Genomic DNA, 21,855 nt, shown 5'->3' with positions numbered 1-21,855 from the left:
TGGTGGGCTCTCCTTCCTTGGAGGTTTTTTAGCAGAGGCTCGATGGCCATCTGACAGCAATGAAGATCCTGTGAATTTAGGGGGAGGTGTTTGTGAGTTTTCTGCCTTGTGCAGGGGGTTGGACTAGATGACCCTGGAGGTCCCTTCCAACTCTTCTATGATTCTAACAGGCTTCCTCCTCGGGAGGTGGTGGGCTCTCCTTCCTTAGAGGTTTTTAAACAGAGGCTGGATGGCCATCTGACAGCAATGAAGATCCTGTGAATTTAGGGGGAGGGGTTTGTGAGTTTCCTGCCTTGTGCAGGGGGTTGGACTAGATGACCCTGGAGGTCCCTTCCAGCTCTATAATTCTATGGTTTCCCATATTTATAGTCCGCCTTTCTCACTGGCCTCAAGACGGATTATGCAGAGCCAGTCAACAGGATTAACGGATGGGGCATTCAATAAACAACGCAATAGGATTTGGGCAGCCTAACCGAATGGAAGTCTAATAACAGAAGCGAAGCCAAGCAAATAGTTAGCGGGGCGCATGAAATGACCCAAAATAGGCCAGTGGCTCCACCTGACAGCCGGCTGCACACAACGGTAGAGACCGCAGCTGGAGTCCAATGGCCCCTTTAAGACCAACGAAGTTTTCTTGCAAGGGGTGAGTTTTGTTCTCTTGTTCTGTCTGTTCTGTTGCTTTGGACCAACAAAGCTCCCCATCTGGATCCATTACTATAGACGTGGGGTGGCCAAATTGCCGCTCAGGAACCACATGTGGCTCTTCCACACATCTTTATTTATTTATATGTTCCTTTATTTCTCCGATTTCTCTCCCGCCCTCCCCGCCGAAGCTCGCTCAGGGCGGCTCACAACAGTCGAACTAAAGCAATACAACAGTAAATAGACCATTAAGATTCTAACAATTCATTAATACCAATGAGATAATTTTAAAACCGTTTGAAACGATGCACAACAATTTCGGTGCTCGTGTTGATTTCGTTAAGTTCGGCGAGGTTGGGCATCTGCTTATACTCTAATTCAGCCAAAGGCAAGTCGAAATCGGACGGTTTTACAGGCCTTGCAGAACTGAGCGAGGTCCCGCAAGGCCCTTCCTTCTTCTGGAAGTTGGTTCCACCAGTGGGGGGCGCAATTGAGAAGGCTCTTTCTCTGGGAGCCTTCAGTCTCGCCTCCCTCCGCCCCGGGATTGACAATAAATTCTGCATTCCAGATCTGAGTACCCTCTGGGGAACATGTGGAGAGAGACGGTCCCTAAGGTAGACAGGTCCTCGGCCATATAGGGCTTTAAAAGTGATAACCAGCACCTTGTAGCGAATCCGGAATACCACTGGCAGCCAGTGCAGTTCCTGCAACCTTGGCTGTATGTGCGCCTGTATAGAGAGACCCATTCTGCACCAACTGCAGTTTCCGGATATGAGACAAGGGCAGCCCCATGCAGAGGACATTGCAGTAGTCTAGTCTCGAGGTGACCCTTGCATGGATCACAGTTGCCAGGTCGCTGTGCTCAAGGAAGAGGACCAACTGTTGTACCCGCCTAAGGTGAAAGAAGGCGGATTTCGCAGTGGCTGCTATCTGGGCCTCCATTGCCAATGTGGGCTCCAGGAGCGCCCCCAAGCTTCTGACTGTGGCGCCCCCTCAAAAGCTGGTAGAGGGATTTCCCTTCCCAGACCACCACAACTCAGGCAAAGGACCTCTGTCTTCATCGGATTCAGCTTTTGAGAGCCAGTTTGGTATAGTGGTTAAGTGTGCAGACTCTTATCTGGGAGAACCGGGTTTGATTCCCCACTCCTCCACTTGCACCTGCTGGAATGGCCTTGGGTCAGCCATAGCCCTGGCAGAGGTTGTCCTTGAAAGGGCAGCTGCTGTGAGAGCCCTCTCCAGCCCCACCCACCTCACAGGGTGTCTGTTGTGGGGGAGGAAGGTAAAGGAGATTGTGAGCCGCTCTGAGACTCTTCGGAGTGGAGGGCGGGATATAAATCCAATATCTTCTTCTTCTTTTCTTCTTCTTCAGACGACTCCGCCTAAGCCACCCTTCCAAGGCTTGCAACGCAAACATTGTGGGTCTCTGGAAACCCCCACTGCCCTGTGGGCCGCGTGGAGAAGGCAGTTCTCTCTTTTAAATCACTTCTCCAAGCCAAACCAGCTGGCGGTGTGGAGAATGCATTTAAAATTAAAGTTGCTTTCTTTCCACTTAAAAGAGCCCCGTGGCACAGAGTGGTAAAGCTGCAGTGCTGCAGTCGGAGCTCTCTGCTCACGACCTGAGTTCGATCGCAGTGGAAGCTGGTTCAGGTAGCTGACTCCAGGTTGACTCAGCCTTTCATCCTTCCGAGGTCGGTAAAATGAGGACCCAGCTGGCTGGGGAGAAAGCGTATATGACTGGGGAAGGCAAGGGCAAACCACCCCATAAAAAGTCTGCCATGAAAACATTGTGAAAGCAATGTCACCCCAGAGTCGGAAAGACTGGTGCTTGCACAGGAGATGACCTTGACCACTTTCCACTTCCCCCTCCCTCCCTTCCCCCATCTCTTTCCTATGTCCCTCCTTCCCTCCCCTCCATCCATCAGGCTGTCCATCCATCCCTCCGTCCCTCCCCACCTCCCCACTTCCCTCCCTCTAGTTGAGCTAGATACAAAAGTTTCCCAATGGTCTCTCTGTACAGACAATTGTCCTTGAGAGGCACTCCATCTTCCAGCTTGAGGTAAGATGGGTCAAGTGGGAAACTTGCTCTCTTGACATCTCCCGGGCTCAGTGCCTTAGCAAGATTCAGGATTTTGGTTCTTTGACTCAGAAGAAAACCTCCATTCTCTGTCCTTTCTATCTGTATTCCAAGATAGTGGTTCAAAGTTCCAAAACGTTTTACTTCCACTTCTGCATTCAGCTTGTCAACTATCTCTTGCACATCAGATTCACATTGACAGCATAACAACATCAGTCCATCAGTTGACATCAGTACATACTGGCATTTATCATTCTTCAGTTTGAAGAACAGGCTGGGTTCTACTTTCCCTCGCTGGAACCCTTGCTTCTGCAGAAAAGCAGTTAGCACTTCACTCAGTCCTTTATCAGGTAAGTTTTCCTTGAGGTTTGCCTTTTCAGTCTCAAGGTGCTGCACATGCATTCCTTTCTGTGCTGCTATACTCAGTAGGGTTCTGAGAGTGGCATACTTTACAATCAGCTTCCTTGAGATTTCCTCATTGTCTGAGGATTCTTCTGCAGTTTGCAGAACATTACAAAGTCCATATCTGGCAGGTGGTACACCCTCGTTGCTCCTTTGAGATTGCCTCACAGTACTGCCTGTCTCCCCTTCTGGTCCAGCTTGATCTGCCTCCCCTTCTGCTTCTGGGGTGCTTTCTGGCCTACCTTGAGGGTTGGCGCTACTGGCAGTCAGCCAATCGGCCATTTCAGTGAGGGACATTCCTGCATCTGCTTCCTGATCTTCCTGCACTGTGGGCTTTATTTTCTCAGGTATTAGGTGTACACTGTTCTCTTCAATATGCACAACATTACATTCTCTAGACAACAGAGTACTTGGATCCATAACCCTGTAGCCTTTGCCTCCTCGGGCGTAGCCAACTAGGATGCCCAGTTCTGCTCTTGCATCTAGCTTTGCCCTTCTTTTCTCGGGGATGTGGGCAAACACTGTGGATCCAAAACATTTCAGGTGTTTCAGGAATGGCTTTCTACCCTGCCAGCCTTCAAAAGGCGATTTATCTGTGACTGTAGAAGGGACTCCATTGTGTAGATACACAGCAGTAATCAGAGCTTCACCCCAGCATTGCTGTGGTAGATTTGCTTGTAGAAGCAGGCATCTTGTCATATTCAGCAAAGTCCTGTTTAAACGCTCTGCAGAGCAATTCTGCTGTGGGCTGTAGCCAACAGTGGTCTTATGCTGAATTCCTTCCTGCTCTAGAAAGCTCTGGAACTCATGGTTGCAGTACTCTGACCCCTTGTCAGTAAAAAGTGTCTCTGGAGCTCTTCCAAACTTATTTTTCACTGCAGCCACATACACTTTGAACTTCTCTAAGACTTCAGTCTTTGATTTCAACAGGTATGCATGCACAAAACGAGCTTTCCCTTCTTGGAAGCTTGATATATTTATTCTTCCCTGTGCTTTCCTTTATAGGACCCATTATATCGCTTCTTATGATCTCCAGAAACTTCTCATTGTGCACTGGCTTTCTCTTGCTATAGGGTGGCGCTGTGCCTTTCCCTTTCACACACACATCACAAGCTTGCATCTCTTGGCCACATTCTGCAAACTTTATTTCACATGTGTTCAACAACTTCTTGACAGATCTCATATTCCTGTGTCCAAGCCTCCTGTACCATCCATAAAGGCATTCCTTATGAGGACACAAACTTTCTGTTGCCTTGAAGACATGACACGTTTCTATGGGGTTAAGATAGTATGCGTCACCAAATCTCACTGCTTCAAAAAGCATGTCACCCCCTGGGAGGGCAATGGTGCATTTTCTATCTTCAATCAAAAACACATTTCCTTGATCTGTTAATTTCATTACAGAGATTAAATTCTGATCTGCTTGCTCAGAGTAAACACAGTCTTTCAACAACACATCAATCAGCTGCCCATCTTTTGAGTAGACTGAAAACTTCACGGTTCCAACCCCGTCCGTTTGCAAAGCAGCACCATTAGCAAGTTTCAAAGTTCTCCGCTCACTTTCATCTAGATAAACAAACCATCTTCTTGATCTACATATGTGGGTAGTAGATCCAGAATCCAATAAAAGGCCCCTTTGTCATCTACGTCACTGGCCCTTAACATAAACGAAACTTCACTACGAGGCTTTTTCTTTGTCTGTGAGCTAGTGGTCCCCTGCTGGGAAACACTTCTCTCCCCTTTGTGTGAGAAGCCCGGGCCATCACCTTTAGATCTTCCTTGCTTTGATTTACAAAATCTTGCTATGTGCCCTGGTATGAAACATTTGTAACAGGTCCTTTGATCCCTGGTCCCTCTCTCCTCCTTCACAGCCAACGCTTGCATTTGGCTTGACATTTTAGAGAGTTTCCGTTGAACACTCAAATCTCTCAAATATGCAATTGTGAAATCAATATCAATCTCTTCTCTGGATTCAACCAGGGCTAGAATACTCTCATAGGATTCTGGAAACGAGGAGACAATGACTGCCTGAAGTTCCTCAGTGGAAACTGTACCTCTTGCTGATCTTAATTCAGCTACAAGAGCCAGAATTCTATCTAGGTGATCTGAGATATCACCCCCTGGGGCAAGACTGAGGGAGCAGAGGAGTTTGCGAAGATACTGCCTCTGGATAAAGGTGCGTTGCCCGTACTTTGAATTCAGACTATTCCAAATCTCTTTTACGTGGTCACAATTAACAACAATGGTTGTCTCTTGGGATGAGACAGAACTTAGAATCAGCAGCTTGGCTTTAAGCTCGTCTGCATCAAATTTATCTCTTTGCTCTTGAGATAAATCCTCTGGAATTACATAGTCCAGCACATATTTTATTTGTTGCACACCCAGAGCACACTCAACTGCCATTTTCCATAAAAGGAAGTTATCCCTGCTCAGCTTAGGGATGCTTAACTTGGGGGAATTTTCCATATTGTATACAACCTGCTCTGGTGGCTGTAACGTCATACGATCCTCAGTGGAAGATGCTCTGGCAGAACTTGCAGGCGCTTGCCTCTCTCTGGGTCTTCTTCTCTGACAAGACATCAAAGAAAATCCGTTCTTTGTTCCCAAGTGGCCAGCCAGCGACCACGAGCGATGGGGAAGGAATTCCTTCAGATGCAAATCCGTGAATAATAGACCTGAGCTCTTCTTTACCTTTCTTAGCTAATTGCCTTGGCTTATTGCACGCAGCTATGAAGCTTACTGCGGCCCACAACCTTTTGTTAGGGTTTACAGATACTTTTAGCAGAGTTGTGTGGAGAGAACCACAAAAACAAGCCAGGCAGACGTTTTAGCTTAAGAATAAAGTAGTTTACTTTTACTATGAGGAAAGGGTTACTGGGATTTCTAGAAAACAAAAGAAGGATTCATTATCCTATCTAGTCTCTAGACTACATCTCGACTCTCTTGAGTCCAAACTCTAACTGCATGGAGATCTGAGGGCTTTACACAAAGGGCAATAAAAACTGACCAAATGGTTTCCCCCAGACCACCTCCCAAATATATGGATTAGCCTATTAGGGCTTTGCTTCAACAGTCACTATACATATTGACACCCAGCCTGAGCGGGAAGTACGTGCAAACATTCTCATTGGCTATACCTCTCACTGGCTAAGCATCAGCATGCATATACATTCATTTAATTAACTCATGACAACAGGAAGTGAAATTGCAATAGAAACCCAACAGAGTTGTAGGCCAAAAAACATCTGGAGAGCTACCGTTGGCCACCTCTGCTTAGTATGTTTTAATGGATTTTTCTTCCAATGCCAAACTATACATATGTTACATGTTAAAAGGTAAATTAGTTGGATGGGGAAAACTTCTAAGAAAGAAATGCCCTCTTTTTTGTCCCAGGCTTCTAACAATAGAGTGATTAAGAGACATGCTCACATTTTTGACATGTTACTGATTTATTGGTTTCTCGCGCTCATGCTACCCGGATCAAAGGTTTGCTCAGTTTGTTAATTTTACTGTTCTGTCATTGGATCTTAAATTTGTACCATTTTGCAAACGAAACCACTGCCTACCAGCTCTATGTAGCTCTGCTCATTTTACCCATTCCCCTCCTCTGACGAAGTGTGCATGCACACAAAAGCTTACATTCTGAATAAAACTTTGTTGGTCTTAAAGGCGCACTCAACTCCTAGGCTCCTGGTTTATATTGTATTATAAACAATATATCCTCCTTATATCCGAGTCTCTTTGTGAATCATTTAGCACAGTGCGAGTCTGTTGCCAGCCACGGAAAGCCCTCTTGAATAATTGAGTTTCGCCTTCCCGCCTCCTTGTAACACACACACCCCTGCCCCGGAACACAACACTTGGGCTACTACGTCCTTCAATAATCCCAGGACGGCCTGACAATTCCCCGCCAGGCCTCTTCCAACCGGAGCCTGGGCTGGGGCTGCGGTCACACCCATTCACCAATGCACTTTCAATCCACTTTCAACGGACTTTCCAACTGGATTTTTTGCCAGCTCACACAGTAAGATCCAGTTGGAATGTGCCCTGAAAGTGAACATATGAACATATGAAGCTGCCTTCTACTGAATCAGACCCTTGGTCCATCAAAGTCAGTATTGCCTACTCAGACTGGTAGCGGCTCTCCAGGGTCTCCAGCTGTGGTTTTTCACACCTATTTGCCTGGACCCTTTTTAGTTGGAGATGCTGGGGATTGAACCTGGGACCTTCTGTTTCCCAAGCAGATGCTCTACCCACTGAGCCACCGTCCCTCCCTGTGGGTGGAAAGTGCATTCGTTTGGTGCCTATGATCGCAGCTGGGGAGGCGACCCGTTTGCGCTACCAAAGCTGGAGTCAAGTTGCATCTTTAAGACCAACCAGTTTTTATTGAGAATGTCAGCTTTCGTGTGCTCTTCAGCACACTTCCTCAGTCGAGGAATCCAGCACAGTGAGCAAAGCCATACAGAGCTGAGCAGAGCCATACAGAGCTGGTAGGCAGTGGCCCAGAATGCAACATGGTATAGATTTCAGAACCGATGACAGTGAAGTCAAATTATCTGGTAGGCAGGGGTTGAGAACGTAAAATGGTACAATGGCAGAATAGTCAAATGAACAACAACACACACCCTGTGAGGTGGGTGGGGCTGAGAGGGCTCTGACAGCAGCTGCCCTTTCAAGGACAACTCCTGCGATAGCTATGGCTATCCAAGGCCATTCCAGCAGGTGCAAGTGGAGGAGTGGGGAATCCCCACAAGTTCTCGTATTGTGCGAAAGGGAGAAAAGGACTTCTTTCTCTACCTTCTCTACCCCATGTAGATAGATCCAAGGAGTCAGCCGAGTTGGTCTGAAGTAGTAGAACAAAATAGGAGTCAAGTCACACCTTTAAGACCAACTTAATTTTATTCAGAACGTAGGCTTTCGTGTGCTCTCTAAGCACACTTCATCAGACGAGGAATCCGGTACAGTGAGCAAAGCCACACATAGCTGGTAGGCAGTGGCTCAGAATGCAAACTGGTACAAATATAAGATCCAATGACAGTATAGTAAAATTATCTGGTAGGGAGTGGTTTAGAATGCAAAGTGGTAAAAAAATAATAATAATTAAGATGCAATGACAGAATAGTCAAATGAACAAATGGAGCAAACCTTTGATCTGAGCAGCATGAGCAGGCGAAAGCAACATAACCGTCGTATATCAAAATGTGAGATTGCCTGTCCATGACAATGGGAGATGGGTTCAATATACGCAATGGGATAAGCAACCAAAGTCCCTGTTCGAGTGGGTCAGTACAGCCAAAAGAGAAATACACTGGATAGTAATAACAATAAAATAATAAAATTTTATTTATATCCCGCCCTCCCCCCCCCCCCGGGGCAGGCTCAGGGCGGCTAACAACATTCATAAGCACACAATACAATAGATATAAAACTTTAAATTAACATTATTTAAAAACCAGTCGATACTTAATTAACTTAACTTAACCTGATAGTGATGTTCTTGTCCACCTAATTTACTTTTTAACATGTAAACATCATGCTAGTTTGCCATAGGACAAAGGAATACAATAAAATATAGTGAAAATGGGCAAAGCATATGTAATAAGATATACAGCCAATATCCCTGTTTTGAGCGTGTCAATATCAATAATTATACTGAGGCACAATTCTAAAAGAGAAACACATTGGAATACTGTGGCTGTATAGCTATACTCACTGAGTTTGCACTACCAAACGTACACAGATGCTCCCCTCCCAGTCCTATTTGCTTGAGGAGGAGGCGATGGGGAAGGGAAGCCTGTGGCAAGTCCCTATCAGCGTCTCTGCATTTCCTCCCCACCCCCGGGCCAACAAAGCAAAGAGAGCCAGTTTGGTGTAGTGGTTTACTGTGTGGACTCTTATCTGGGAGAACCAGATTGGATTCCCCACTCCTCCCCTTGCACCTGCTAGCATGGCTTTGGGTCAGCCAGAGCTCTCTTATCTGGGAGAACCGGGTTGGATTCCCCACTCCTCCACTTGCACCTGCTGGAATGGCCTTGGGTCAGCCAGAGCTCTCTTATCTGGGAGAAACGGGTTTGATTCCCCACTCCTCCACTTGCACCTGCTGGAATGGCCTTGGGTCAGCCATAGTTCTCATAGAAGTTGTCCTTGAAAGGGCAGCTGCTGTGAGAGCCCTCTCCAGCCCCACCCACCTCACAGGGTGTCTGTTGTGGGGGAGGAAGATAAAAGAGATTGTGAGCCACTCTGAGATTAACCCTAACCCGCTGTAAAACTTCCGTCAAGCACGTGGCTGCTACACAGAGCGACTGCAGGCCTCATGCGAACATGAAGTCTGATTCTGATCCAGATGGGGCACGATCCAAGGGAGATTTCTCGCGCGGAAGCCCCTCTGGAATGAAGAAGAGCCCTGACGCGCAGCGGCTCTTGCCTGCTTCCTTTAGACGGGGCGCGCGCAGGAGATTCGGGCCGGTGGCCCCTTGCACCACGACGGTTCTGAGCGCGGGGGGAGGAGAGAGAGTGGCCCAGATCGGTCGCCACTTCGGGCAAGCCTTCCAGAAAGGCCGGAGAAGCCGCCTGGGGAGCCTATTCTGTCCAGGAAGGGAGATCCCTGGAACTTTAGGCCTCTCTGGCCCTGTGGAGGACTGCGCCCCGCAGGTCTCGCCTGGCTCCAGGGGGGATGAAACCCGCTTGGCCAAGTGGCAAAGGCGACGCTGCTCTTCCAGAGCTGGGGGGCGGCGGGAGGGGGCTGTGCAGAGTTAGGAACGCCGCCCTTTCCCGCCCCAGTTCCGCCGCTGCGGTGTGCGGCTCCTGCGGCTCTCCTCCGCGCATCAGAAGCTCTCTGCCCCTCCAAACTTGGAGACTCAGCAGGTTGACATTCCCCGCCATTTGCAGGCCAAGAGTCCCGTGTCCAACTCCGGAGGCACTGAAAGGAGTCCCACTTGCGGGTCTCTGTCTGAGTCCCCGAAGAGCTGCCGCACAACCGGGGGCCCAGAATACCACCGAGCTGAGACTGCCGGCAAAGGTGGAGGCCTTCGAGGGTGGGGAAGGCGAAGCGCCGCCGAAACGTGCGGGAGAGACGTCGGGAAGGAAGGAAGGAAGGAAGGAAGGAAGGAAGGAAGGAAGGAAGGAAGGAAGGAAGGAAGGAAGGAAGGAAGGAAGGAAGGAAGGAAGGAAGGAAGGGACTCCATCGACATAAACCTTGAATCTCTGGAACGATGGAAGCAAGAAAAAGAACCGAGGAGGCGGCTGGGATTTTGGGCCCGATGGCACCCGCTGCGCCTTCTCTCCTCGCCCTGCTCCTCTGCTCTGGAAAGTTGTGAGAAACCCCAACAGTCAACCCCAAGACCAAGCGAACAATTTCTTTATGCCATACGTCTGGCTCCCCGGGGTGCTCCCGGCGGAGCAAGCAAGGTGTCTGCCACTTTGCCCGGGCAGGCATTTCAGCAGCGGCGGGAGGCGGCGGGGCTGCATCCTGAGCCCTCTCACCATGTCAGGGGGCAGCAGAGGGGCAGATAAACAGAGGCAGAGGCCGGCGGATAGACTACTGGGCCATAGCGCTCCCCACCCCCTTAGCTGGAAGTCTTGGATTTACAATGATTAGCCCGCTGACGTCAGAGGGTCTCATCTGGCCACATTCCACCCAGTGCAGCGTCCTACCTCACCCTTGGTGAACTTACAGCCAGGACAAATCACAGTGGTTTTTTTTTTTTAATGCTTGATAAATAAAAGCATCTATCAATATTTCCCCAACTTCCCAAAGCTGACCTAAGAGTAGGGGTTCTCTTACAAAGGAATTCCAAAGGGAGATTAGAGAGAGTGTTGAATTGCAACTGATGACGAGGCCCCAGACAGGGCATCCTCCTGGACTGAATCCAGATCTAGGTTTCCTGTCTCATCACCAATGCTGATTTCTCCACACCCACTACCCCTCTGCACATCACACCTCACCCAACCACATCTATGTCAGAACTTGTATCTTTAATGCTGGTTCCCTATAATGTGACCAATGCTGTAATGTATTCTTACTGTGGCTTAGAGCTGCTTTGTTACTGAACCAAACTGACTCCATGTTGTAACCCTTGCTTGACCCACAGTGCTTGGATAGTAATTAACCTTGCCCCACTGGTATCCAAAATATTTGGGGCTGTAGAGTGAGTTATGTTATGTCTCTGCACATTCTCACACTGGGACCCTTTGAAGCCGAGCAGCATGGCCTTCGGAGTAGGGAGGCATCCTCTCTACTGATAGTGATGGTGAGAAGACAGATGTGCCTGTAACGGTGTGAATTGTGGCTTTGTGAGATGTTTGCTTTACGTGTATAAAATTGTGCTGGTGCTGGCTCTCGCCATCACTGTTATCTTGCCTTTTCCAGTGCTTAGTTCTCTTCAATAAAAATCCTAACTTTGTAACCAAGTATGGGATCCGTTTGAAGTTCTTAAGTTCTGACATTATAACAGTGATCCCATTGTTCGTGGCTTATCTGTACTGGAGGCTTGGCCCGATGGCGGCAAAAGTGCCAGACGACGGAGAGCCCACCACCCCGATAGAGGACCCGCCGCTCGACCCAAATGTGACGGGGGTTCGGCGCAAAATTAAGGTCCCGGCGCCTTTCTCGGTCGACGCCGCGTTCCCAGCCCCGCGAACCTGGAGCCCGCAGAAGTCCACGGCAGCAATCGACGCCGCGGAGCAGCGGTACCGAAGCATGTTGGGCGAAGGGGGAGCCGGAGACGGCGACGGCGACCAGGCGGAGGGCCCGGAGCCCCGAGGGGGAGACGACCAGATCCGGACCCTCCGCAACGACTTATTCGACTGGGTGCGGGAGATCCACGACGACGTGCATCGATCCCGCGTGACGATGGCCGAGGAGTTGCAGCAGAACCTGGGCGCGATCTACGACCAGCTCCGCACTTTGCAAACTGCGGTCCTAGGAGTCCCGATTGGAGGGCTACCACTGGGGCAACCGCCCGTAGCCCCGCCGGCTCCGCCGGCCCCAGCTCCGCAGGCTCCGGCCGCCCCGGCCCCGCCGGCTCCACCTGCCCCGGCACCACCAGCCCCGCTGGCCCCGGCGCCGCCGGCTCTGCCCGTTCCGGGGGCCCCGGCGCCACCCGCCCCGATCCTGCCGGCTCTACCGGGCCCAGCGCCGCCGCCGGGGGCGCCGCGAGCCCCAGGGGGGGCCGAGGGTCGAGGAAGGGAGTTGAAGATTACTTTCGATGGGAATCCGGAGGACGTGGAGTATTTTACCATACAGTGCGACACGTTCTTCACCCACTGGGGCGCAGATTACCCGACCGAAGCCAGCCGAGTGTACCACATCGCGTCCCGACTGAGAGGTGCGGCCCGCAAGTGGTACGTGGGGCTTTTCATGGGAAGAAAGCCCGAACTAGCTACGGTGGCGGGGTTCCTGCACGCGATGCTCCGCCAGTATGGCGATCCTCTACGGGAGGAGAAGGCTGTCGCCGCCCTTCAGCGCATAGAGCAAGGCAACCGCTCCACTCGCGAGTATGCCACCGAGTTCCTGGGGTACTGCGCGGCAGCGAGGGGATGGAACGAGGTCATGAAATATACCGCGTTCATCAATGGTCTGAACCTGAACATCCTCGACCGCTGCTACAGTCAAGGGAGGCCCGACACGTTGGTCGGATGGATCCAACTGGCCGGCGAAGTGGAGACCAACCTCCAACATGTGGGGATGCGACGGCAGCAACTGGAGAAGAAGGGGGCAAAACTCACACCGACTAAACCCGAAGGGAGGAAGGCCCCGGCGACCTCCACCCCGTCTCCTGCTCGCAAGTGCTTCAAATGCGGAGACCCAAATCATCTCGCCGCCAACTGCCCAGTGAAAGCGGGTTCCACCCCACCCACGGCGAAGCCAACTACCCCGGGGCCGAAAAAGAAAAAGAGCGGCCGCTCGAAGGAGCCCAGCCGGGGCTCTGTCGCCACTTCCTTGGCGACTGACGAGGATTTTACCACCGACTTGGCGACAGTGGAAGAATCGACCGAGGAATCGGACGACACCGAGTCGGCGGGAAACGACAGCGACCTGCTTTAATGGGTGCCGCAAAGCAGGTCCAACAACAGCCGGCACTCCTCACGGTGAGAGCAACAGGGGGTTTACTATTTATGGCCGTTACCCTCCTCAACCCTAACCTAAAGAGATTCATGCACGCCCGAGCGCTGATCGACTCCGGGTGTAACAGGGACCTGATTACCCCCCGCCTAGTTGAGGCGTTGGGATTAGCCACCTCCCCCCTACCACAACCGATGCAGTTCCAGCAGATGGACGGGGGGCCCATGAGAGGGGAACCATGTACCTTAGAGACTCAGGCAGTCCCGGTGGGAACCGAGGAGCATTGGGGGATTGAGACTTTCGTAATTGCCCCCTCTTGCTCTTTTGACGTGGTGGTAGGCTCGTCTTGGCTCGCCCGCCACCAACCAGACATAAGGTGGGAGGAACAAATCGTCCGGTTCCCAGATTGGAGGTGTGAGCATCACCACTGGCGCCCCGAATGGGGGCCGCACGCTCCCCCCCAAAACATGCGGGCTTGCCTCACTCTCGAGGAAGTCGCCTCAATCCCCAAGGAATACCAGGATCTAAGATTAGCGTTTAGCGAGAAGGAAGCGGACGAGCTACCGCCCCACCGCCCTACGGACTGTGCCATTGAGCTGATCCCAGGGCAACAGCTTCCCAAGGCGAAACTGTACTCCATGGGTTGGGCGGAGAAAGCTGAACTCCGAAAGTTCTTGGACAAGAATCTAAAGCGCGGCTTCATACGGCCGGCCACTGCCCCCCATGCCGCCCCCGTCCTCTTCCGAAAGAAAAAGGACGGGTCTCTTAGGCTTTGCACAGATTTTCGTGCTATAAACGGGATTTCCATGTCCAACGCCTACCCAATCCCGTTGATAAAGGATTTGTTGAACACCGTAGCAAAGGGAAAAGTATTTACAAAGCTTGATCTCCGAGACGCGTACTTCCGCGTCCGCATCAAAGAGGGGGACGAGTGGAAGACAGCATTCAACACCCCCCTGGGACAGTTTGAGTACCTAGTCATGCCCTTCGGACTGCAAGGAGCCCCTGGTGTATTCATGAACTTTATCAATGAAGTGCTACGGGAATTCCTGTTTAAGGGGGTGGTGGTGTACCTTGATGACATCATTATCTATTCACAAGATCTAAAGTCTCATGTGCCCCTGGTCCGAAAAGTGTTACGCACCCTTTGCAAACACAAACTGTATGCCAAATTGTCAAAATGCGAATTCCACAAGACCGAATTGGACTATTTGGGCTTCCGGGTGTCGGGGGAGGGATTGGCCATGGACCCCGCAAAGGTCCAAGCGGTACTAGACTGGGAGCCCCCTCGAACCCGCAAACAATTACAAAGTTTTATCGGGTTCGCTAACTTTTACCGCGACTTCATTAAGGGGTTTGCCACAGTCATGCTCCCCCTCACGGAACTCCTTAAAACCAAAGGGAAGGGTGACGAGGCGAAAAAGCCAGGCGCACGCCTAACGTGGACGCCTGAATGCCAAAAAGCTTTCACTGAATTGAAACGCCTCTTCACCTCCGAACCCGTGTTGGCTCATCCCGATGAACTGAAACCCTTCGTGGTCCAATGCGACGCCTCCGACGCCGCAGTGGGAGCCATATTGATGCAGAGAGGGGAAAATGGGGTGCTCCGTCCATGTGCCTATATCTCAAGGAAATTTTCCAACGAACAAAGAAATTGGTCGGTCTGGGACAAGGAGGCGTTTGCAGTCATGTTTGCCCTAAAAACCTGGCGCTCCTGGCTTGAGGGAGCGAGAGTGCCCTTTGAAATCTGGACCGATCACAAAAACCTTGAAGCCCTCACCGGGCGTCGCAAAATGACTGCAAAACAAATCCGGTGGGCAGGTTTCTTTGCTAAATTTGACTTTGTGCTGAAACACATCCCGGGCTCAAAGAACTTTTTAGCAGACGCCCTCTCTCGCATGCCACAACACGACAGTCTCCGGGAGGAGGTAGTGGACTCATTAATTTCCCCCTCAGCCATCTCAGGGGGGGTCACTACCCGCTCCGGCAGGCAGACCAGCCCTCCGGATTTAGATCTGCTGCCTCGATTCCTTTCAGAATATAACCAGGAGGCCGACCGCCCCCCTAACTTGGTTAAAGCCGAAAATGGGCTCTGGCTGCACAATGAAAAAATCTATGTGCCCACTCCCCTCAGAAAAGATGTCTTGGAGTGCTGCCACTCAAGTCGCCTGGCCGGCCACTTTGGCTATGTCAAAACCCTCAACTTACTCACCCGCCAGTTCTGGTGGCCAAAAATTAAAAAAGATGTCTCAGAGTTTGTACTTTCATGTCCCACCTGCCTCATGGCGAAAAGAAGGGGGGGTAAACCCCCGGGCCACCTGGTTCCCCTTCCTACAGCCACCCGACCGTGGTCGGTAGTCTCCATGGATTTCATTGTCGAACTCCCACCTTCACAGGGCAAAACAGTCATCCTGGTCGTAGTCGACACATTTTCAAAGCAAGCCCACTTCATCCCGTGCAAAAAACTACCCACGGCCAAAAAACTCGCCCAGCTCTTTTTCACCCACATTGTCCACCTACACTCGTTCCCAGACAAGGTCATTAGCGACCGCGGAACGCAGTTCGTTGCCAACTTCTGGCGGGAGTTCTGCAAACTCGCTGGCATCGAGCAGGGACTGAGCTCTGCCTACCACCCCCAGTCGGACGGACAGACGGAGAGGGTTAATGGTCTTCTGGAACAGTACCTCCGCTGCTTCATTAATTTCCAACAGTCCAACTGGGTGGATCTCCTCCCCTTTGCAGAATATGGCTACAACAATAGCCTCCATAGCTCAACCAAAACCTCCCCTTTTCAAATTATCAATGGTTACGAGGGCAAACCGTTTCCCACTCTCGCCCTCCCCGCCAGCCCGGCCGAACCCACATCCTGTCAACAATGGTGGGAGGGCCTCCGTGAAGGCTGGAAGGGTATTCAGGAAAACCTGGAGGAAGCGAAAAAAGCCTACAAAAAGCAGTTTGACAAAAAACACTCCCCAGAGTGGGACCTGAAGGTGGGGGATACAGTTTTCCTGTCCACAAAAAACCTTCCCCTTCCCCAGCCCTGTCGCAAACTCGCACTGAAGTTTCTTGGGCCTTTCAAAATAAAAAGGGTAATAAACAAAGTGACCGTGGAACTCGAACTGCCCAAATCTCTAAGTAAGATCCATCCTGTTTTTCATTGCAGCTTGCTTCGGAAAGACCCTGGTGCTACGTCCTTCCATCCCAGGGCCCCACCGCCCCCTCCGACGACAGTGAGGGGTCAGAGTCACCATGAGGTCCAGGAGATCCTGGACTCCAAAGTCAAAAGGGGGAAACTGTATTATTTGATCAGGTGGAAACACTTCCCCCCGAGCTGTGACGAGTGGGTCGAATCGCAGAACGTAGCCGCTCCGCAACTGCTGAAAAAGTTTCACCTACTGTACCCGCACAAGCCCAAAGCTGGCCCCGCGGGAGGGGGCGCTTAGGGGGGGCAGTATGTCAGAACTTGTATCTTTAATGCTGGTTCCCTATAATGTGACCAATGCTGTAATGTATTCTTACTGTGGCTTAGAGCTGCTTTGTTACTGAACCAAACTGACTCCATGTTGTAACCCTTGCTTGACCCACAGTGCTTGGATAGTAATTAACCTTGCCCCACTGGTATCCAAAATATTTGGGGCTGTAGAGTGAGTTATGTTATGTCTCTGCACATTCTCACACTGGGACCCTTTGAAGCCGAGCAGCATGGCCTTCGGAGTAGGGAGGCATCCTCTCTACTGATAGTGATGGTGAGAAGACAGATGTGCCTGTAACGGTGTGAATTGTGGCTTTGTGAGATGTTTGCTTTACGTGTATAAAATTGTGCTGGTGCTGGCTCTCGCCATCACTGTTATCTTGCCTTTTCCAGTGCTTAGTTCTCTTCAATAAAAATCCTAACTTTGTAACCAAGTATGGGATCCGTTTGAAGTTCTTAAGTTCTGACAATCTGCTATTGTCATTCACCTGCTATTGTCATTCAGCATCCGAAATCGCTCTGCTCTCCAAGATATAAGGACAGATGAACTAACACTCTAGTTGTATCTGAAGAAGTGAGCAGTGACTTGTGAAAGCTCCTAGCCTGGCCACAAATTGTACTAGTCTTTAAGGCAGAACAAAATAGGAGTCAATTGCACCTTTAAGACCAACTTGGTTTTATTCAGAACGTCAGCTTTTGTGCGCATGCACACTTCTTCAGACGAGGGATGAGGTACAGTGAGCAGAGCCACATAGAGCTGGTGGGGTTTGGAATGCCAAGTGGTACAAAGTTAAAAACCAATAGCGCAGGGGTGGCCAACGGTAGCTCTCCAGATGTTTTTTGCCTACAACTCCCATCAGCCCCAGCAAGCATATGGAATGACTTCCTGGGGGGGTGGGGTGGGACTTGGCCCCCTAACTCTTTCATTTTTATATTTTATCGAATTTTGAAAAAGATACAAGTGAATATCAATATTGATACTCACATACAATTAATCTTATGGAATCCGGTTATAAACAAGCATAAATACTGGCATACCTACAATAAAATATCTAGCAAGAATTTTAAGTTATATAGATGTGTCTAGATAGGCAGACCATTTTCTAGCCAAGGAGAGAGATGAAGATGAAAACAAGATTAAAGTTAAGGCAATAATTCCTGCCTCAAAATGCAATCAATCTAATTGAACCCATGTTATCATTAAACTATGAAGTAAGCGTTGCTAAGAATTCTTAACTGCCTAAATAATTTTTATGCAAACTATTGCAGATTATTCCAAAACTTACTATCGAGTAATTACTATTAGGTGTGATCCACGACTAACACAGTAAAAGAAAAGGAAGGTAGAAAAAGAGAGAAATAAAAAAGTACTAACTCTTGACCTTTAGCAGGCAGACGAAGAGGGTTTTTATTCAGGATTGCATTGGATACGTTTGTGTTGAGATTGTAATTCCGTTTTTTTAAAATGTATTTTTATTTTTTGTTCTGTTTGTATTGCAATCCACCTTGAGTTCTGGGATGGTAGAAAGGCAGCTAATGAATATTTTCAACTACAAAAATAAGCCAGGAGGAAAGGTTTGTGTGTTGTGTGTGTGTGTGTGGGGGGGGAGCACAACAATATGTCTTCTAAACATGAGTTTTTCAGGGCTTTTATTTGTAGCAGGAGCTCCTTTGCATATTAGGCCACACACCCTGATGCAGCCAATCCTCCTGGAGCTTATAGTAGGCCCTGGACTAAGCCTTGTAAGTTCTTGGAGGAGTGGCTACATCTGGGGTGTGTGGCTTAATATGCAAAGAAGTTCCTGCTACAACCCCCCCCCCGAGCCTTATTGTTTTGTTGTGTTGTATTGACAGTCCATCTTTCTGGCTGAGGGCTCAAGGTGGCTTGCAGGTTGTGAAGCAGGGTAGGCTGACAGCACAACACAACAGGGAGCAACACAGCAGACTAGGGTGGTTTTCCTGTTAAACAACATGAAAGTCCAACAGATTGTTTTTCATATAATGATGTGGTTTTGACGGTCAGCCTCCTGGAGCAAGATTCTGAAGAGGCTGCATGGAAATATCATCCCTAAATAATAAGCAACAGGATTGCAGAATCAGAGACCAAGGTGAAGAACAAACTACCGAGGGCAAAAGGTTTACTATAACAAGCAGCTTTGCTGCTGTGGAACGCCGGACTCCCACTCAATGCTCCCTCTAAGCTACAGAGTCTTGTGAGCAAAAATTCTACTTTGTGTGTTCCTGGCATTGAAGTTGTGACTAGCTCCTGCATAAATTAGTGTGTTCTGGAGCCATCCTTCCTGAGCGAAGACAAAAACGTGTGAGCTGGAGGCTAAAAACCTGTGAGCTAGCTCACACTAACCCAGTTTAGAGGGAACACTGGTCCCGCTCCCTGCTATAAATCCTGATAAGACAGGGGCTCAGGTGAAGATCAAAGCAACTGCCTGAACTCAACCCTGAACCAACGTTAAGGAATGTCTAAATTTTTGTTCCAACACTGCCACCTACAGGGGACAGCAGGTCTTACACTGTCCGGTGCAATGTAATGCACTGGTTCCACAATAGGAAGAAATAGGTTGAACAAAGCAGGAGTCAACTCGCACCTTCAAGACCAACCAATTTTTATTGAGAACGCAAGCTTTCATGTGCTTTTAAGCACGCTTCATCAGACGAGGAATCCGGCACAGTGAGCAAAGCCATACAGAGCTGAGCAGAGCCATACATAGCAAACCTTTGCTTTGAGTAGCATGAGCATGGTCCCACTCCCTGCTATAAGTCCTGATAAGACATGCTCCTGCTACTCAGATCACAGGTTTGCTCCATTTGTTCATTTGACTATTCTGTCATTGTACCCTTTTACATTCTGAACCCCTGCCTACCAGATCATTTGACTTCACTGTCATTGGTTCTTAAATCGGTACCCTGTTGCATTCTGGGCCACTGGCTACCAGCTCTGTATGGCTCTGCTCAGCTCCGTATGGCTTTGCTCACTGTACTGGATTCCTCGTCTGAGGAAGTGTGCTGAAGAGCCCGCGAAAGCTTCCGTTCGACATAAAAACGGGTTGGTCTTCAAGGTGCCACTTGACTCCTGCTTTGTTCGACTGCTTCAGACCAACACGACTGCCCGCTTGGATCGAAGAAGAAAGAGGGTGTGTAAATGCATGCCTGCTGGTTTTGGGAAGAAGCCGTGTTGCGGCCACTGCTTCATCCACCACACCTCAAAAAGGATATTATAGCATTGGAGAAAGTCCAGAGATGGGCAACTAGAATGATTAAGGGGCTGGAGCACTTTCCCTATGAAGAAAGGTTGAAACGCTTGGGACTCTTTAGCTTGGAGAAACGTCGACTGCGGGGTGACATGATAGAGGTTGACAAGATTATGCATGGGATGGAGAAAGTAGAGAAAGAAGTACTTTTCTCCCTTTCTCACAATACAAGAACTCGTGGGCATTTGATGAAATTGCTGAGCAGTCAGGTTAAAACGGATAAAAGGAAGTCCTTCTTCATCCAAAGGGTGATTAACATGTGGAATTCACTGCCACAGGAGATGGTGGCGGCCACAAGTATAGCCACCTTCAAGAGGGGTTTAGATAAAAATATGGAGCAGAGGTCCATCAATGGCTATTAGCCACAGTGTGTGTGTGTATATAAAATTTTTGGCCACTGTGTGACACAGAGTGCTGGACTGGAGGGGCCACTGGCCTGATCCAACAGGGCTTCTCTTATGTTCTTATCTTTCTCAGAAATCAGGTGAGCCCCAAAGGACTTGGACTCCCCTGAGATGAGGGCTTCATTGATGGCCCCTGCTTTAGACCTAAAGTTGCCTGCCTGCTCTGGGTTTGGAAATACCGGGATGTTTTAGGGGTGCAGCCTGCTTGGGGAAGGGGAGGACCTCAGCAGGATATAATGAGGTACAGTCCACTTTCCAAAGCAGCCGTTTTCTCCAGGGAAACTGATCTGGAGACCAGTTGTAATTCTGGGGAAGAAGAAGAAGATGATGATATTGGATTTATATCCTGCCCTATACTCAGAATCTCAGAGCAGTCACAATCTCCTTTACCTTCCTCCCCTCCCACAACAGACACCCTGTGAGGTGGGTGGGGCTGAGAGAGCTCTGACAGAAGCTGCCCTTTCAAGGACAACTCCTGCAAGAGCTACGGCTGACCCAAGGCCATTCCAGCAGCTGCAAGTGGAGGAGTGGGGAATCAAACCCGGTTCTCCCAGATAAGAATCCACACATTTAACCCCCACACCAAACTACACCAAGAAGCTAAGGAGGGTGGCTACACAGAGGCAGGCAAATGGCAAACTGCCTTTGCTCCGCTCCTCTTGAAAACCCCATGAGGGGGTCACTATAAGCCAGCTGTGATTCTGTAGCACTTTCTATCAACAATCTGTAAGTCCTGACATGGGGGGGGGGGCAGGCTAGTCCACTCCTGAAAATTCTCAGAAGCTAAACGGGTCCAGTACTTGACTGGTACTAAGATGGGACAGTCCAGGGTTGCTCTGCAGAAACAAGCAAGAGCAAACCACTCTTGAATGTCTCTTGCCTCGAAAACCCCACAGGGTCTCTGCAAGTCAGCTGTGACTTGATGGCAAATATATATATATATATATCGGATGAGTATTTCATAGAATCCTAGAGCTGGAAGGGACCTCCAGGGTCATCTAGTCCAACCCCCAGCACAATGCAGGAAACTCACAAACACCTCCCCCTAAATTCACACGATCTTCATTGCTGTCAGATGGCCTTCTAGCCTCTGTTTCAAAACCTCCAAAGAAGGAGAGCCCACCACCTCCCAAGGAGGAAGCCTGTTCCACTGAGGAACCGCTCTAACCATCAGGAAGTTCTTCCTAATAGAATCCTAGAGTTGGAAGGGACCTCCAGGGTCATCTAGTACAACCCCCTGCACAATGCAGGGCACTCACAAACCCCTCCCCCTAAATTCACAGGATCTTCATCGCTGTCAGATGGCCACCTAGCCTTTGTTTAAAAACCTCCAAGGAAGAAGAGCCCACCACCTCCCAAGGAGGAAGCCTGTTCCACTGAAGAATCGCTCTCGCAGTCAGGAAGTTCTTCCTAATAGAATCCTAGAGTTGGAAGGGACCTCCAGGGTCATCTAGCCCAACCCCCTGCACAATGCAGGAAACTCACAAACACCTCCCCCTAAATTCACAGGCTCCTCATTGCTGTCAGATGGC

Source organism: Heteronotia binoei, chromosome 9 (genome assembly GCF_032191835.1).
Source record: "Heteronotia binoei isolate CCM8104 ecotype False Entrance Well chromosome 9, APGP_CSIRO_Hbin_v1, whole genome shotgun sequence".
Taxonomy (NCBI): Eukaryota; Metazoa; Chordata; class Lepidosauria; order Squamata; family Gekkonidae; genus Heteronotia; species Heteronotia binoei.
Note: the sequence above shows the minus strand (reverse complement) of the source record.